The sequence below is a fragment of the Moschus berezovskii genome, chromosome 14, assembly GCF_049115385.1.
Source record: "Moschus berezovskii isolate FMDL1 chromosome 14, NW_MosBer_1.0, whole genome shotgun sequence".
Classification (NCBI taxonomy): domain Eukaryota; kingdom Metazoa; phylum Chordata; class Mammalia; order Artiodactyla; family Moschidae; genus Moschus; species Moschus berezovskii.
In genome coordinates, this window is record NC_142473.1 from 30,087,237 (window position 1) to 30,104,468 (window position 17,232).

Sequence of the window (17,232 nt, forward strand, 5' to 3'; positions counted from 1 at the left end):
GATATCATAATTGTCAGATCTAGCTTTGTGATAATTTCATAGCAGTACAGCATAACTTCCCCGGCAGCAGGATTTCAGCAAGATCCATTAAAGACAGATATTGATATCTATAGATTTTCATAAAGCTGCAAATATAAAATAGCCATATTATGAATATGAGATTGTATCACTCATGCTGCTAAAAGATGACAATGGTAATATAACTTTTGTAGTGTGAGTTGTAAACAGGACAAGTTCTGAATAGAAATTGTCTTCATCATTTATCTTGCAGTCCCAAACAGGAAAAGCTTTTAGGAAAATGATCTCACAAACCCATCCTTGGGGGTCTTATGATGGCCCTGTCCAAGTTTTCATGTTTGACCTTCTAATCTCAAATGACATGTAAATCCTTCAACTGCATTTTGAACCGATATTATATTACATTCTTCTTCTTCCTGGTTATCCCTGCCTGACTAGTGGGTTACTTTGAGATTTTGAGTTTTGCACCAAAGTGCCCATGTTTATTCATTCTCCAAACTGTCAAGTTAAACCAAAGCATCATCGGACTTATATCAAACAACCAAACCCACAATTTCCAAAGGATGACATGTAATGTAGCCATGTAGCTTATATTAAAGCCGGTGCCTGCCTAAGTCCCATGCAACTTTTTGAAACTGTATGGGCTTGTCCAAAAGGTTCCAGAAGGAGAAGACTCATCTTACTCTTTTGCAGGTTTAAGAAGCACTTTTTTTCCCTTTTTTATAAGTTATTTCAGCTCTCCAAAGATATCCTTCTATCAGCTAGCAAGAACCCTACGTGGTGCTTTGAATATTGTCTTTCACCTATCCCCAGAGTGAAGAACTAAAGTTCGGTTTGTTTAAAGACCATGTTTTGAAGAAAAGCAAGGCTTAATTTCATTCTTTCATGTTCGTTGACAGTGTTGTCACTTCCTAAGCTATTTCTCTAAGACTTTTGTTACAGTACTAATATCTCTCTATATATTTTATTTATGTGTCTTGGTCTGTGATGAATAACACATTTATGCAAAAATCTCAATATATCTACAAGATACCAATAGACAGAATAGACATACTTTCATATGCTGCAGTTAATAAAATGCAGTAAAATGTATATAGTTTCAGAGGCAATTAGTACAGTTCATGACTTCAATTACAAAAAAAAGTCTTCATGGTTTCTAATAATTGTTATTTATCTTTCATCTAAAGTGTTCCTCTTGTCTGTGTCAGCTTTGGCCCAGAAATAGCATTGCCATTGGGGAAAGCATAGAGCTGCAGCTTACCACTCTAGGATAAAGAAGAGAAATTGAGTATCAGGACCCTAGAAACTCCTACAGTCTGCCCTTGGTATTCACAGATTCTGAGGATTGTAGATTCAACCAAATTCGGATAAAAAATATTCAGGAAAAAAAAAATTCCACAAAGCTCCAAAAAACAAAACCTGAATTTGCCATGTGCCAGTAACAATTTACATAGTATTCACATTTTATCAGGTATTATAAGGAATCTAAGAGTGATTTTACTGGCAGAATCCCATGGACAGAGGAGCCTGGCAGGCCACAGTCCACAGGCTCTCAAAGAATCAGACACGACTAAGCATACACACGTACACGGAAATGATTTAAATTAGGCAGGAGATTATACGCAAATACTACACTGTTTCATATAAAGGATCTTGGTACCTAACTGGGTCCTGGAATCAGTCCCCCATGGATCCCGAGGGATGACTATACTTCTCTTAAGAGAGCTACTCCAAGGGAAAGTCAATTACCAGGCTTCTCAGTTAATACTGCCAGCCTGAGGACTATGTTTTTCTTGCTAATGCAAAGGACAAAAAAATCTCATGAAGTCAATTCAAACTTAGGAAAGGTTAGGCATTCCAAGTTGATAAGGTCTCTGGCATATTAGTCTCCTAAAGATGCACTTTGTAAAGCAAGCTCATCTTAATAGCAGATACCACCAATTGCCTCCATCTGACTCCATTCCTGTTTTTAGAGTGAAACAAGCCCAAAGGGGAGGTTCTCAGTCAGTCACTTGTCCACCCTTCCATCTCCAAGAAAAGGCTGTGGGATTTTTTCTTCTCCAAAAGGATCTTCCAGGGAGGCTGAACTCACAGAGAACCTAGAAGTCTCATACTTGATGTTTAAATTGTTCTGTCCCCTCTTCTCAAACTTACAAGGCATCCATCACACTTGTATTCAGCATCACAATGTTATGCTGGTAAATTACATATGTTCAGCGTCTACTGCAAATAGAATTTCTGATTTACAATTTACGAAATTATGTCTTCCACCCTCTGGGTTTGCACTGTGGCTCATCCAGGGGCTTTTACTCAATATGTGTTTTGTTATGAAAATGAAAAAGAAAAAAGAAAAAGCCCTCTCCTTCCTTTCCCCTCTCCTGCATCGTAAGTGCTAATAAAACAAGTCTTTTGATTTAAAAGAAATCCTATTGAGGACCTAAAGGCGTGTCATCATGGGAGCATCACTTCTTCATTATCTGATTCTTTTCCCAATTGGAAGTGCTTTGCAAAAGCCATATTCTTTCAAAACCAGCGATAAAGAGGTATTTGGAATAAATAAAAGAGCCCCTGTCATGAATCCCCCAGACTGTTAGGGATGGTGACTTTTAATGCCAGTTCCTAGGAACTCAGTCTTTTTATCTTCTAATGTTCAAAATTAATTTGCCAAGCCATACAGATGGGTTCTCTCCCCTCACTATAATCGTCCTTAAAATCACTGAAGTTTAGACTTTGCTTTCCATATTGAAACAGAGGGGACAGTATTTCTAGTGTTTCTTCTCTTTTTTTTTTTAAACACAGTATCATTGATTTATTTAGCTTGAATAATTGAGAAAAGAGATCTGTTTTTGCAGAGGGCAAGAGGGCTACAGCTAAAGCATAAATATCTAGTACACAACTGTAGCTCAACTCAATTATCTGGGGTCTGGGGAGACTCCAACCTGCCAATTTCTGTCTATCTGAGGCAGGCTAAAAACCACCCCATATGGAACTGGTTTGCTGAATCAGGTTACAATGGCCAATTCTATATTCTCATCATTTTCAAAAGATTGCTACTCTGATTTTCAAAGGCACTGCAAATAAATAAGATGAAGAAAAGAAAAAACCCATTTTCTCCCTTGAAAGACCCAACTAAAGAGAGCTTAGTATTCTTTTTTTTATTAATTTTTAGTGGAGTATAGTTGCTTTACAATGTTGCGTGATTTTCTCCTGTACAGCTGAATCAGCCATATGTATACATTTATCCCCTCTTTTATTTTTATTTCCTTTCCACTTAGGTCACCACAGAGCAGTGATTAGAGTTCCCTGTGCTATATAGTAGGTTCCTATCAATTATCTGTTCTATACATAGCAGTGTGTGTATGTCAGTCTCAATCTCCCAATTCATCCCACTTCCCCCTTCTCGCCTTGGTGTCCATACGTTTGTTCTCTACATCTGTATCTCTATTTCTGATTTGCAAATAATCTCACCTGTACCATTTTTCTAGATTCCATATATAAGTGATGTTATACCACATTTGGTTTGCTTTTTCTCTTTTTTAATTACTTCACTATTTCATTCTGTATGACAATCTGTAGGTCCATCCAAATCTCTGCAAATGGCACAGTTCTGTTCCTTTTATGGCTAATATTCCACTGTATATGGAATATACACATCTTTTTTATCCAAGAGAGCTTAGTACTCTTGATCTTAGTATTCCCACAAAGCTCCCCAGTTCAAAATCACTGAAAGGACACCAGGAGAACAACCTAGAAGTCACATTAGAAGGATGGTTACCATAGCCCCCTGCATGTGTGTGTGTCTGTGTGTGTTCAGTTGCTCAGTAGTGTCTGACTGTTTGTGGCCCCATGGACTGCACTGCACCAGGCTCTTCTGTCCATGGAATTTCCAGGCAAGAATACTGGAATGGGTTGCCATTTCCTACCCCAGGGAATCTTCCCAACCCAGGAATCAAAATCCTGTCTCTTCCATCTCCTGCATTGGCAGGTGGATTCTTTACCACTGCGCCACCTGGGAATCCCACCATAGCACCCTGCTGCTGCTGCTGCAACTAAGTCGCTTCAGTCGTGTCTGACTCTGTGCGACCCCATAGACAGCAGCCCACCAGGCTCCCCCTGTCCCTGGGATTCTCCAGGCAAGAACACTGGAGTGGGTTGCCATTTCCTTATCCAATGCATGAAAGTGAAAAGTGAAACTGAAGTCACTTAGTCATGTCCGACTCTTCACAACCCCATGGATTGCAGCCTACCAGTCTCCTCTGTCCATGGGATTTTCCAGGCAAGAGTACTGGAGTGGGGTGCAATCGCCTTCTCCGCCATAGCACCCTAGTCATTACTAAATAGTCTTTTTTGTTTCAGAGTATTTACAGGATGTCTTTTTAGGTCTCCCAGTTTCGATAAAACACATCATTTTAGACACTTTGCATTTCAGTTAAACCTTTGACTCTGGAAGGAATTATAATGTTTCTGAAGGTTAGTTGCTCATTACGTTGACTTTTAAATTTGTTTATTAGGGTGACGCAGGACACTGAGGAAACTGATATTTTAGAACACGATGTGCCAGACTATGTGCTTGTTTGCCTTACGTGAGTCATGCATTCTCTTTCGAAAGCTCTCCACTGATAAGTATATCATACAAAGGTCTCCTCTGGCAGAAAAATTTGAAATAGGCTCATTCTGATCCTAAAAAAAAAAAAAAAACAGAGGTTAATGGAACAGTATTTGAAATTTTGTTGAGGGGATTCAGATTGTCAAACTGCTTCACTGGATTTATCACCGGATATATGGATATAAGAGAAAATCTGTATTCAAATGCTTTAGAACTATTTTTCTTTGGTTAGTTTGAAATTCATTTTGACAAAGGTGTACACGTTTTAATCACAGCTGAGACACATGGACTAAGAGAGAGAAGCATCAATATTTCCCTTAAGGGTTAAGGTACTTTTTCCTAATATCTCTTTCCATGAAGCTCAAAAATTAAATGGTTCTGCCTTCATCTTCCTTTACAATTGCTTTCATGGGTATTTTAAAATTAATCAATCAAGCAAATATTTATTGACGAATATACCAGTTCTGGCACTAAGAAAGATATGAAGTGTACAAGACATGATATCTTATCTTGAAGAATTTATAATTGAATTAAAGAGGCAAGATCTGTGGAAAGTTAAGTAACTGCTTCAGGCAGTATGTGAAAAACATCTGATATGTAGAAGGGGAAAAGCTAGGCAAATATATTAGAATCCAGTTAAATGATTTCTTATCATACAGATATAGTTATTTCAAGAAACTGCTTGTGTCTCTTATATAATGTTCAGTTCAGTTCAGTTCAGTCGCTCAGTCGTGTCCGACTCTCTGCAACCCCATGAATCACAGCACGCCAGGCCTTCCTGTCCATCACCAACTCCCGGAGTTCACTCAAACTCATGTCCACAAAGTCGGTGATGCCATCCAGCCATCTCATTCTCTGTTGTCCCCTTCTCCTCCCGCCCCCAACCTTTCCCAGCATCAGAGTTTTTTCCAGTGAGTCAACTCGTCGCATCAGGTGGCCAAAGTATTGCAGTTTCAGCTTCAGCATCATATAATGTAATTGACCATAAATACTATCAAATTTCAAAAACACTACTATAATTGTACATCCAAATCATGTATCTACTCGTGAGCATGCACGAATGCTAAGTGTCTGACTCTTTGTGACCCCATGGACTGTAGCCCTCCAGGCTCCTCTGTCCATGGGATTCTCCCAGCAAGAATACTGGAGTGGATTGCCGTGCCCTCCTCCAGGGGATCTTCCCATCCGAGGAACTGAAGCTGCGTGTCTTATGTCCCACATTGGCAGGCAGGTTCTTTACCACTAGCACCACCTGGGAAGCCCATATCTACTCATATTGATACCTTATTATTCTGAATGGCCAACTTGAGAAAAAACAAATCAGAACAGGATCCTAAGTTTATATATAGTTTCATTTCATAGGGAAAGGTATCCTCTCCTTTTCTACTCTTTTCTTACTCCTTTCCTGCCATTCAGAAGCCTGAAGGACATTGTAGTAGGCTGATGAATGCCCCCCCGTAGAATTTCCAGCTCCTAATTCTTGGAAATTGTGAACGTTCCTTCACAAGCAACTTTCATATTATATGGAAAAGTGATCTTTGCAGACATGATAAAGGTTAGGATCATGAGATGGGGAGATTATCCACGAAGGCCCTAAATGCAATTATAGTTATCTTTATAAAAGGGAGGCAGAAAGAGATGGAACATGCACACAGAGGAGGAGATGCAAAGAAGAAGCGGAAACTGAAAACTGAAGGCACTCAGTCTTGTCCGACTCTCTGTGACCCCATGGACTGTAGCCTACGATGCTTCTCCGTCCATGGAATTTTCCAGGCAAGAGTACCGGAGTGGGTTGCCATTTCCTTCTCCAGGGGATCTTCCCAACCCAGGGATGGAACCCAGGTCTCCCGCATTGAAAGCGGACGCTTTTACCGTCTGAGCCACCAGGGAAGCTCATTGTATATAGAAGGAGCAGAGGGAGATTGAAAGATGGTGGACTTGCAGACTGGAGTAATGCTGCCTCAAACCAAGAAATCAGGGGTCCCCAATTGTTAGGAAGCGGGCTGCCCAGCAGGAGGTGAGCAGCAAGCCAGTGAAGCTTCATCTGTGTTTACAGCTGCTTGCTTTACCCATAGCTCTCATTACCACCTGAGCTCCACCTCTATCAGATCAGCAGTGGCATTAGATTTTTGTAGGAGCAGGAAGCTTACTCTGTACTGTGCATGCAAGGGATCTAGATTGCACGCTCCTTATGAGAATCATCCAGAAAACATCTTTTTGCCATGGTCCGTGAAAAAATTATCTTCCACAAAACTGGCATCAGGTGCCAAAAATATTGAAGACCACTGCAAAAAAAATAATAGTAGCGCCCAGAGGCTGGAAGAGGCAAAGAACAGATTCTCCCCTGGAGTTTCTGGAGACTGTGCAGCCCAGCCAGCACCTTGCTTTTGGCAGTGGTACTCACTTCAGTATCTAACTGATGCTGAAACTAGAGCTCCAATACTTTGACCACATGATGCAAAGGGCTGACTCATTGGAAAAGACCTTGATGCTGGAAAAGATTAAGGGCAAAAGGAGAAGAGGGCAGCGGAGGATTAGACAGTTAGATAGCATCACCACCTCAGTGGACATGAATTTGAGCAAGCTTTGGGAGACAGTGAACGACAGGGAAGCTTGGTGTGCCGCAGCCCATGGGGTTGCAAAAAGTTGGACACGACTTAGTGACTGAACAGCAACAACAACACACTTCAGACTTTTGGCCCCTAGAACTGTGAGAAAGATATATTTCTCTTTTTCTAAGCTGCCAAGTTTGTGGTGATTTGATACAGCAGCCTCAAGAAACTAATACAGACACTAATGTTTACTGAATGTTCGCTACGAGTCCTTTACTCTCTATAAAACATCTCATTTAATTCTTGCAACAACTGAGTTGTAGTATAATTATGTGCATGAGAAAATTGCAGCTCAGAAAGGTTAAACAACTTGCACAGATCTGTCTGAGTTCACAAGCCCATGCTCTTCATATAAGGTCATATTTTCTCAGTGCTTTTCTTCCCTTTTGATTGGCAGTCATGCTTGTGTCAGGGGAGGATAACCCAGCCTGAGGTGAAACGTAACCAGCTTCAACATGTACATGTGTAGATTTCTTTCCCTTTGTCTGCTTCACAGGTTCTATTCTAGCCCAACACATACACTCAGATCCTGACAAAACAAACACCATTGCCTTCTTGCTGTGGAAACTGACAATGATTTGGGGCTGAAGGTCCCCTTTGGGATAGGCGCTATGGCTTAACCCTTACCTGGCTGCAGGAGTTGTATCTTGGCCCAAAACTCCAAATTTCCTCCTGCACTACTGCTGCAAATCTCACATATCTGATGGTGACAGCGTGCGTTGCTAGTTAACATTTTGGCAAAGGAGGCTTTCTAATAGAGAAGGGAGGATGAGATGGGGGGAGGGAGTTAATTTCATCTCTGTTTCCTCTTCCTCCCTTTGATGACTGCCCTGGCCTTTGAAGTTGGGTAAATACACAGCATGGTGGGAGGGGATGCCAGCTGCCCAGAAACCACTGGCAGAATATGGAAGTGTTGTTGCCTTCCCTCCCCAGCCTGGGAGGTGTGCCCTGTGGCAACACTTCTTCCCTGGGGTAATTCACATGGGGAGCTGTCAGATAACAAGTCCCAACTGGTAGGCTGCCTGTGAGGCCCTAAACAGGGATCGGCTTTGGATGAGGGTTTTCTGACTCCAACATTGTCTTCTCAGATGATATTCCCCTCTTGAAGTCGTCATCTGTGATGGCAAGTAAAAGAGGAAAAGCCCCTCATCTCTTTCCTTTTGTGCTTTTACCCCCACTTCTCCCCACCACCCTCTTTCCCAATCCTTTTGCAGTTTGGGGAGCTGTGCTCTCTAGGTCTTCTTCTTTCTTTTCTATTGAACTGTAAACTGCTACATGGCCTATTCAAGCCACAAGCATTCATCAAGCCCCTATAGTATAGAATACCATGTGTTAAGGTTTATACTGTCCGAAGGCTTAGCTTGGTGCCAAAGAAGAGAGCCAGAGTGGCTGTGAGTGGAAGGGGCTAAAGAAGGAGCAAAGGGCTGTGAATAGGATCCAACCTAGCTTTTCTTGTAGGAAAAAGAAAAAACCTTTCAGAGAACAGCTTCCTACTAAAGGAGACACACCTAGATACCAAAGATTGCAATTGAAAAAAAAAAAAAAAAGGCCCACATGAGACAGTTAGACCATACTGACAAGATGATTGGAAACAACCAAAGCAGGGGATCAAAGAGTGGAAGAAGAGCAAAATCAAATGCAAGACGGGAAACTTTTGAAAGGAAGAAAGAGATACAGCCTGCAGTGAATCTAGTAAAGACTCTGTGAAAGGCTGAAGAGAAAGGCCCATGCTTAGCAATCCACAGATTAGGAGAAAACGATGATTGAAAAGCCAGTATTCTCACAGAGAAGACCGGCATCAGCCATGAACAAGCTCAGGTAGAAACTTCCGGGGCCTTGTCACTGGGTTCTCTTCAGTACCACCCTTTTCTCCTTGGAGATTCAACTAAAACTTCATCTCTTCTAAGAAACCTTTCTAATTTTAGAAGCAATATTAATGTTGCTACTATATCTATTAATAATGATGAAAATGTGTTGAACACTTGCCATATACACACCAGGGTTTATCTATCATATCTAATATTATGTTTTATTGTGAAACACTATTCTTATGCACATTTCCTTAACCACAGATAAAGAAACTGTGGGTTGATAATACTAAGTAGTTTACTTAAGATTACCATTAGTAAGTGGTGGAACCAGTTAGGAACTTGGACCTAAGTGTGTCTAATTCTGAAATTCATGCTGTATTGTCAGATATAGGGTAAATAGTAGAGATGTACAGCACACATAAAAGAGTTCCAGAAAAACATCTATTTCTGCTTTATTGACTATGCCAAAGCCTATGACGGTGTGGATCACAATAAACTGTGGAAAATTCTGAAAGAGATGGGAATACCAGACCACCTGACCTGTCTCTTGAGAAACCTGTATGCAGGTCAGGAAGCAACAGTCAGAACTGGACATGAAACAACAAACTGGTTCCAAATAGGAAAAGGAGTACGTCAAGGCTGTATATTGTCACCCTGCTTATTTAACTTATATGCAGAGTACATCATGAGGAACGCTGTGCTGGAAAAAGCACAAGCTGGAATCAAGATTGCCAGGAAAAATATCAATAACCTCAGATATGCAGATGACACCACCCTTATGGCAGAAAGCGAAGAGGAACTCAAAGGCCTCTTGATGAAAGTGAAAGAGGAGAGTGAAAAAGTTGGCTTAAAGCTCAACATTCAGAAAACAAAAATCATGGCATCTGGTCCCACCACTTTATGGCAAATAAATGGGGAAACAGTGGCAGACTTTATTTTTCTGGGCTCCAAAATCTGTGGATGGTGATTGCAGCCATGAAATTAAAAGACGCTTGCTCTTTGGAAGGAAAGTTATGACCAGCCTAGATAGCATATTAAAAAGCAGAGACATTACTTTGCCAACCAAGGTCCATCTAGTCAAGGCTATGGATTTTCCACTGGTCATGTATGGATGTGAGAGTTGAACTGTGAAGAAAGCTGAGCGCCGAAGAATTGATGCTTTTGAACTGTGGTGTTGGAGAAAACTCTTGAGAGCCCCTTGGACTGCAAGGAGATCCAACCAGTCCATCCTAAAGGAGATTAGTCCTGGGTGTTCATTGGACGGACTGATGTTGAAGCTGAAACTCCTATACTTTGGCCACCTGATGCGAAGAGCTGACTCATTTGAAAAGACCCTGATGCTGGGAAAGATTGAAGGCATGAGGAGAAGGGGACAACAGAGGATGAGATGTTTGGATGGCATCACAGACTCGAAGGACATGGGTTTGGGTGGACTTCAGGAGTTACTGATGGACAGGGAGGCCTGGTGTGCTGCGGTTCATGAGGTTGCAAAGAGTCGGACACAACTGAGCGACTGAACTGAACTGAACAGCACACATGCACACATACACATATGTACTCTCTTCAACATCATCTTTATGGAGATGGTTCTCTACAATAGCTCTTTGCTTCTCACCAGATTCTCGGATGTCATGACAAGCCTTTAACCAGTTTCTTCCTGCCACTCTTTCTAGAAATGTTGGTCAATTTTCCCAGGATACAGTGGGACTTACCATGGCCTCCATAATATTAAAAAATGTACCCATCTGTAATTCTGTTTCCTGGATCATTTATTTTAACACAACTCGATCCTTCGTGAAGTCTTTAACACTCAGCAAAATAGTCATTCTGTTTTTTTTCCAAGGTAAATTCAGTACTATTACATGCACAATTTTTTCTTGGTCATTTAGGTTCAAAACAAGAATACAAATAAATGGCAAGAAGACAAGCCTTTGTTTCCTCTATAGGACAGCAGAGAGCTCAGTGGATAAGCACATCACAGTCTGGTGCCTTTATAGTCATTGGCTGAGAACAGACCCTCCACCATGTTCGCTTAATGGTACTCAGTGGCTCTAAGCCTGAAATAGACATGGATGTCTTGTTAAACACAGATTGCTGGGTGCCACCTCCAGAGTTTCTGATTGTGTAGCCTGGGGTGGGGGCTCTAGGATTTGCATCTCTGACAGGTTCCCAGATGCTGCTGAGCTGGGTGCCACATTTTGAAAAGCACTGGTGTCAAGAAATGGATTTATATGCCTATCTTAGAACTCAATAACGAAACCAATCTGGGCTGCATGGGACAGTGTTAAATGAATACGTATGTATACACACATACACACACACACACACACACTCTCTGCAGCCCCATGAACTGTAACCTGCCCAGTTCCTCTGTTCCTAGATTCTCTAGGCAAGAATTCCATGCCCTCTTCCAGGGGATCTTCCTGACCCAGGGATCAAACCTGTGTCTCTTATGTCTCCTGAGTGGTAGGCAGGTTCTTTACCACTAGTGCCACACAGGAAGCCTATACACACATACACAATAAATAATATATAGCATGTATATGTATACACGTATATGTATCACAATATGTGAGCATGTATGTATTAATATAACTGTCCAAAACATGTTAGCTCAGACCACTTCTTTTTATCCTCATAACTTCCTTGTGAAGTAGTATCATAACATTGTGTATCTAAGGCAATGAACTCTAGGGTCAGGCAGACTTACATTCTCAAACCCAGTCTTCCCATTTCTAGTTCCTTCGAACAACTCAGTTAGACTTATTTCCTCATTTCTAAAATTGAAAAATGTTGTTATGAGGATTATTTGAGATAACGCAGGGAAAATACTTCCCACATTGATATTTGATAAATATTCCATGAGCACAGGTCCCGTCTTTCTCATCCTAAAAGAATAAGGGACTTGCTCAAGAACCCTAACCTGATGGGAGCAGAGCTGAGCTTCTTGAATTCCAAGCCCCGATTCCCATCTGGGTGATTTCAGTACGTGGCAGATTCTATAGGCAGCTTTGGGGATGGTGGTACCTCGTTTAATGAAGCCTCGGGGAATGGAGCTCTTTTATTTCACATTTTAAAAGCAAACAAAAAACCCTTCATAAATCACTTGAAGAAAAGCTGCATGTATTCACAGCTGCCCGTGACAAAAATACCTCTGAGCACAGCTTCTATTTGTCCCTTCCCAGGTGAATGTAAATAGGGCTCATCCTAGGCAAATCTGTTGAAGACGTGGAAGATTCCTTTATTCCACCTTGGTAGCAAATGTCAGGCGTGCTCTTTCCTCCCTCTGCTTTTCAAAATAAGAAAGTGTCTGCTATCAGTCATTTAGTCTTATCGGTAGATTGACTTTAGTGTGAATGAGTTGCAATATATAATCACTTTTGTATTTTAAGGCTTTCATATTTAATTACGAGAACCAAAACTTTTTCTTCATTAACATAAATTTCAGGCATTAGTTGGCAGACAGAGAGAAATGAGGGAAGTTAAGAGAACCCCGAGCTATCTTTTCTGTCTCCCTGAGACATTAGGAGAATACACTGGGAACTGTCAAGTTCTTTCCTCCAAACCAATGACTTGCTGGGGAGTTAGATAAGATGAAGTGGGAGAAATTTTTTCTCAAAATTTCCATAACTCATTCCCCTGTCAAGTTCCCCAAGTAAACAGAGAGGTAAAAGTCAATGCTTTGCATGGCCAACAGAATTTTGGGGCTAGTCTGCAAACCCCACTCAAATTGTCATCTGTACATCCTTTCATTATAGAAATTCTGAAAGGGTCAATGTTCCACACCCTCTCTCTGCCTCTCCCCGACCCCTTAGATTTGACTCCTTTTTCCAGTTTAGGATGTGAATGTGAACAAATTACTGGGCTGGCCAAAAAGTGCATTCAGGTTCCTCACCAAAGCTTATGGAGAAACCAAACAAAAGATCTGGCCAACAGTGAGCAGACATGTTCTCCCCACACCATGTATGGTCTAGCGCAGTGGTTTCAAGCTGGCTATAGATACATCAGAACCTCTGTGGAGGGGGCTTTTCCTGAACCCCACCCCAAACCTCCTGACGTGGAGTCTTTGGGAAGGAAACTGATTTATCAAAAGCTCCTATGATGATTCTGGTGAGCAGCCAACACAGAATCATCCTGGGGCTTCAATCTCTCCTCTTTCTTTCTCCTACTGGGGCAACATTAAATCTGCTCTCTCCCCATCCTTCCCTCTATCCAGGGAGACAGCACAGTTTAGGTATTCTGATCCATCCTTTGTTATTTTAGTTACCATTTTATATTTTAATTAGTATTTAATATTGTTTTGGTCATAATCTTTGTGGTCTAGTATCTTGGCACGCACACTTCTACTGTCTATATATTTCTTTGTCAGATAATAATGTCTATGACAGAGAGCTTTGTCATTGAGATGAATCTTTGTTGTTAATAATGGTTCTACCTGTAGACTGAATCATGTTGTCTGGGTTAGAGCTACTGTTTTTCTAGAGCACCAGGATTCCTTCCCGGCCCTCTGCCCTCCAGCTTCAGGTCTGATCAGAGCACCTGGCTTCCTTGGTTTCATATTAACTACTGTAAGAAATTGTAGTAGTTTGGAGGTCAAGTTTCTCATCTGTATAAGGAGAGTTACTGGTTGGCAAACAAGATCTCTGAGTGCCAGAGGCCTTATGGTTACTAAGTTCATACCAAGTGTTGTAATTATTGTGATGATTTATCACTCAAAAAACCCTTGATCATACAACAAAGTCCTTCAAAGATCCATCCAATTTAGCTCCGAATCAATACCAAATGTTATCCAAAAGTCAAGTTCTGTTATAAGACACTAGACCCATGACTGATCAATACACAGATAGACAGATATGCAGGCTATAAGCTAGTCAGTTATAATTCTAAACTGCCAGTTAAAAAAAAATTTTTTTTTAAAGGAAAAGAAAAGAAGGAAAAGGTTAAACTCCCTAGATTGGATAGAATGAGCTGAAGTGTTTTCAAATGGATTTGAGAAACTGAACTGTTCCCAGGCGGAAAGATAAAATGTGAAGCTACAGTCAGTCTGGCTTTCTGGCTCTCCTAACCTTTTTAGTGCCGGATAATGAGGAATCAGCTATAATTTAGACATAGTATTCTTTTCACAGATTATATTGAGGTTTGTGGGGTGGGGAGAGAGAGGGGAAGGGAGAGAGATTTACTTTATAGTCTGGCATCATCTTTCTCCAGCAGAAGAGACGAGCACGCCCTCCTAAGAGCCACCTCAGGGATACGCGGCCCTTTGCATGCTGTTGTGCAGACTTCCAAGTCAAGAGGGTGCGCCAATTGGATTTATTACAATTGGAAGAAAAGAAATTGTAATCTTTAAAAGCCAACGACGTGGTGCTTTATAATAAGAGAATGAAGGATCATTTCACATTTAAAGCAAATTAGATTACTGGGGTCAAATCTTTCAGCAAAGACATCATGTCTTCTGATTGATGCTCGTATATTTGACATCCTTCCCTCTTCCCCAAGTTTTGCATTCACATTTAAGTTTTTTTTTTTAACATATTTATGGAGTTAAATAAAAAGGCCAGATAATGAATGGAAGGGAAAAGGTGAATCGCTGCTCCATGGGCTGAACCAAGGCTTACCTTCATTGCTTCTACACCTGAAAGTCACCTCACAAGATTGTCTGGTCAAGTAATAAGTGTCTAGGTAAGAGCAAACCCAAGCCACTCAGGAAAGGGTGTCACATTTCCAAGTGATCATAGAAAGAGATTTTCTTGCTTTTGCAGTTGCTTGGTCTGTAAGTAACACCGGGAGATTCTGCCTATTTGAACTCTTGCCTTACAATTTAAGATTTTGCAGCTAATCTGTCCTTTTCATTTCTCTCAACTCCCTCCAAAACACCCACCAGCCACATTTTTCTGATCTGGGATATTGCCTGTAATTAAGCTTCACTCCCATCCAAAGATCTTCCCCATAATATCATTGAACTTTTAAGGAAATATATAAATTGACATCCATATATGATAAATGCAATACATATGCATCTTGATATAGGTCTGTTTTTTCTGTTTCTCACGAAACCAGGAGCCCATAGGGTCTCTCTCCTTCAACCCCAAGGCTAACTCCTGCACCCCTGTCCCCTATTCTTGGTCACGATCCCAAGCTTCTAAGGGGTCTGCTGCTGCTGCTGCTGCTGCTAAGTCTGTGGCTAGGTCGCTTCAGTTGTGTCCGACTCTGTGCGACCCCATAGATGGCAGCCCACCAGGGTCTCCCATCCGTGGGATTCTCCAGGCAAGAACACGGGAGTGGGTTGCCATTTCCTTCTCCTTCTCCCTTCTCTAAGAGGTCTATCTACTTCTTTTCTACTTTTGAGTCCTTACATCTCTCAAGAAATTGCAAAGTAAAAGAAAAAGATTTTAGTTCTAATCCAGCCCTGGTCTGTGATCCACTGAAAACTAAAATAAAGAATTCTAACCCAATTCTGGTCAAGGGTTGGCTGGATTTGGGGGTGCAAGGATGAAAATGAATGGATGACATTTTCCATTCTACTGCATTTTCCATTCTACTGCAGTTAGAGCAGCGGATGGCTGGAGGTTCAAAGTGTTTTCTCTTCAAGCTCTGTCAAGGTCTGTGAGTTTTTATAAACAATACTGCCTGTCTTCTATCTAATGGTTTCAGCATACCTTGTTAACACGTCTCAATAAATACCCTGTTGCAGAGGCAGAGAGTGAAAGATGGTAATTAGGAGTTGGGCCAAACTGTTCTCAGCAGTGGTGATCAGCATTAGAGTCAAGGCTGCCTACTCCTTGGTCTATTTACTCTCCAGCCAATTCATTCCAAATGGACCTCCCTTGCCCCTTTCACCAGCATCTCCCTTGAAACACAAATGATCTGAGAAGACCCACAGTCACCTCTGGAATAGTAATTTTTCTGCTCCTAAGGAAGGTCTCTTTGGAGATCCTTTGTGCCAAGTGGAGGTTTAGATGATTCAAACATTTAAGTGCATATTGATTGCAGTCGGATACTGTACCCTGACCCACATCTCATGCTCTGGACTGTATTTCTCTGGAATACCAGCTTTTTATGTATTAACCTTCTAGCAGCTCCTCATGGAACAGAGCCAGAGGCCAAACTTAAAGGCCTGGACAGGGGTCAGAGTTTTACCTATTAAGCTGTGCTGGAACTTGACCTTGAGAACTGAGTTTTGCATTAACTTAATATTGCTACAGATTCTTTAAAGAATCTAAATAATTGGGCAACCATTCTGCTTAATTCACTCTTGTTTTGTCATTCTTCTTTTTGAAAACAAGACTAAGGAAAAAAAGACAACAGAAGCACAGATCTCTCTCTTTTCAAATTATGAGGTTACAGTTTATTCACATCCAACTCTGATTGTGGGAAGGATCAGGATCCCCAAGGAATGCTGACTTTACAGACACAAGGAAGAAGGGAGTTTCAGGATGGACAGGTGCCATGTCATAGAACCATGAATCCTTGAGATGTAAGATACATTAAAAAAAATTATCTGGTTCAGCCACCTGCATTCAGACAAGGAAAGGCCGTCAGAATTACCTTTTCTCTGGGAAAAACTGGGATCCAGAAGAGGTGACTGGTCAAGTGATTTATCCAAGGTCAAAAGTGGCCTCCTGCCACTGCCTCCAACTACAGCGCTGGCAAAGGAGAGCTCAACTCATCCACAGAAGGGCTATAAATGTCTATTCCTCCAGCAGAAACCAACTACCTTCAGGCCAGATGGCTAGAGTGATAAAACTATTATTAATTTTTTCCAAAAAGTGCATTTTAGAATGAAGAATGGAGCCGTGCAATTGAAATCTCTAACCGAGAAACATGAGATGCACACAGTATGGGCTGCTGTCAAGGACAGGCTGGCACCAGGCCCTCAGGAAGCTTCATGGACTTCAAACCAAATTATTATAGTGATTTCAATCAGCAGATGGGATTCCACAAACAATAACATTTACAAGATAATCTCCATTCTAAGTAATTGCTATTTCCCAAGAGCCGGATGGTGGGAAAGAGTATAGCCATTCCAAGGAAGATACACCTGCTTCCGAATATCTTCCCCCGCTTCAATTAGCTTTCGGTTCAACATACATATAACATATTTTTGTGCTTACCTACACACACACACACGACCATACACACAGGGCCCCTGAAAAGCCCACAGGGCAGCTCATTGGTTGGATCTTAA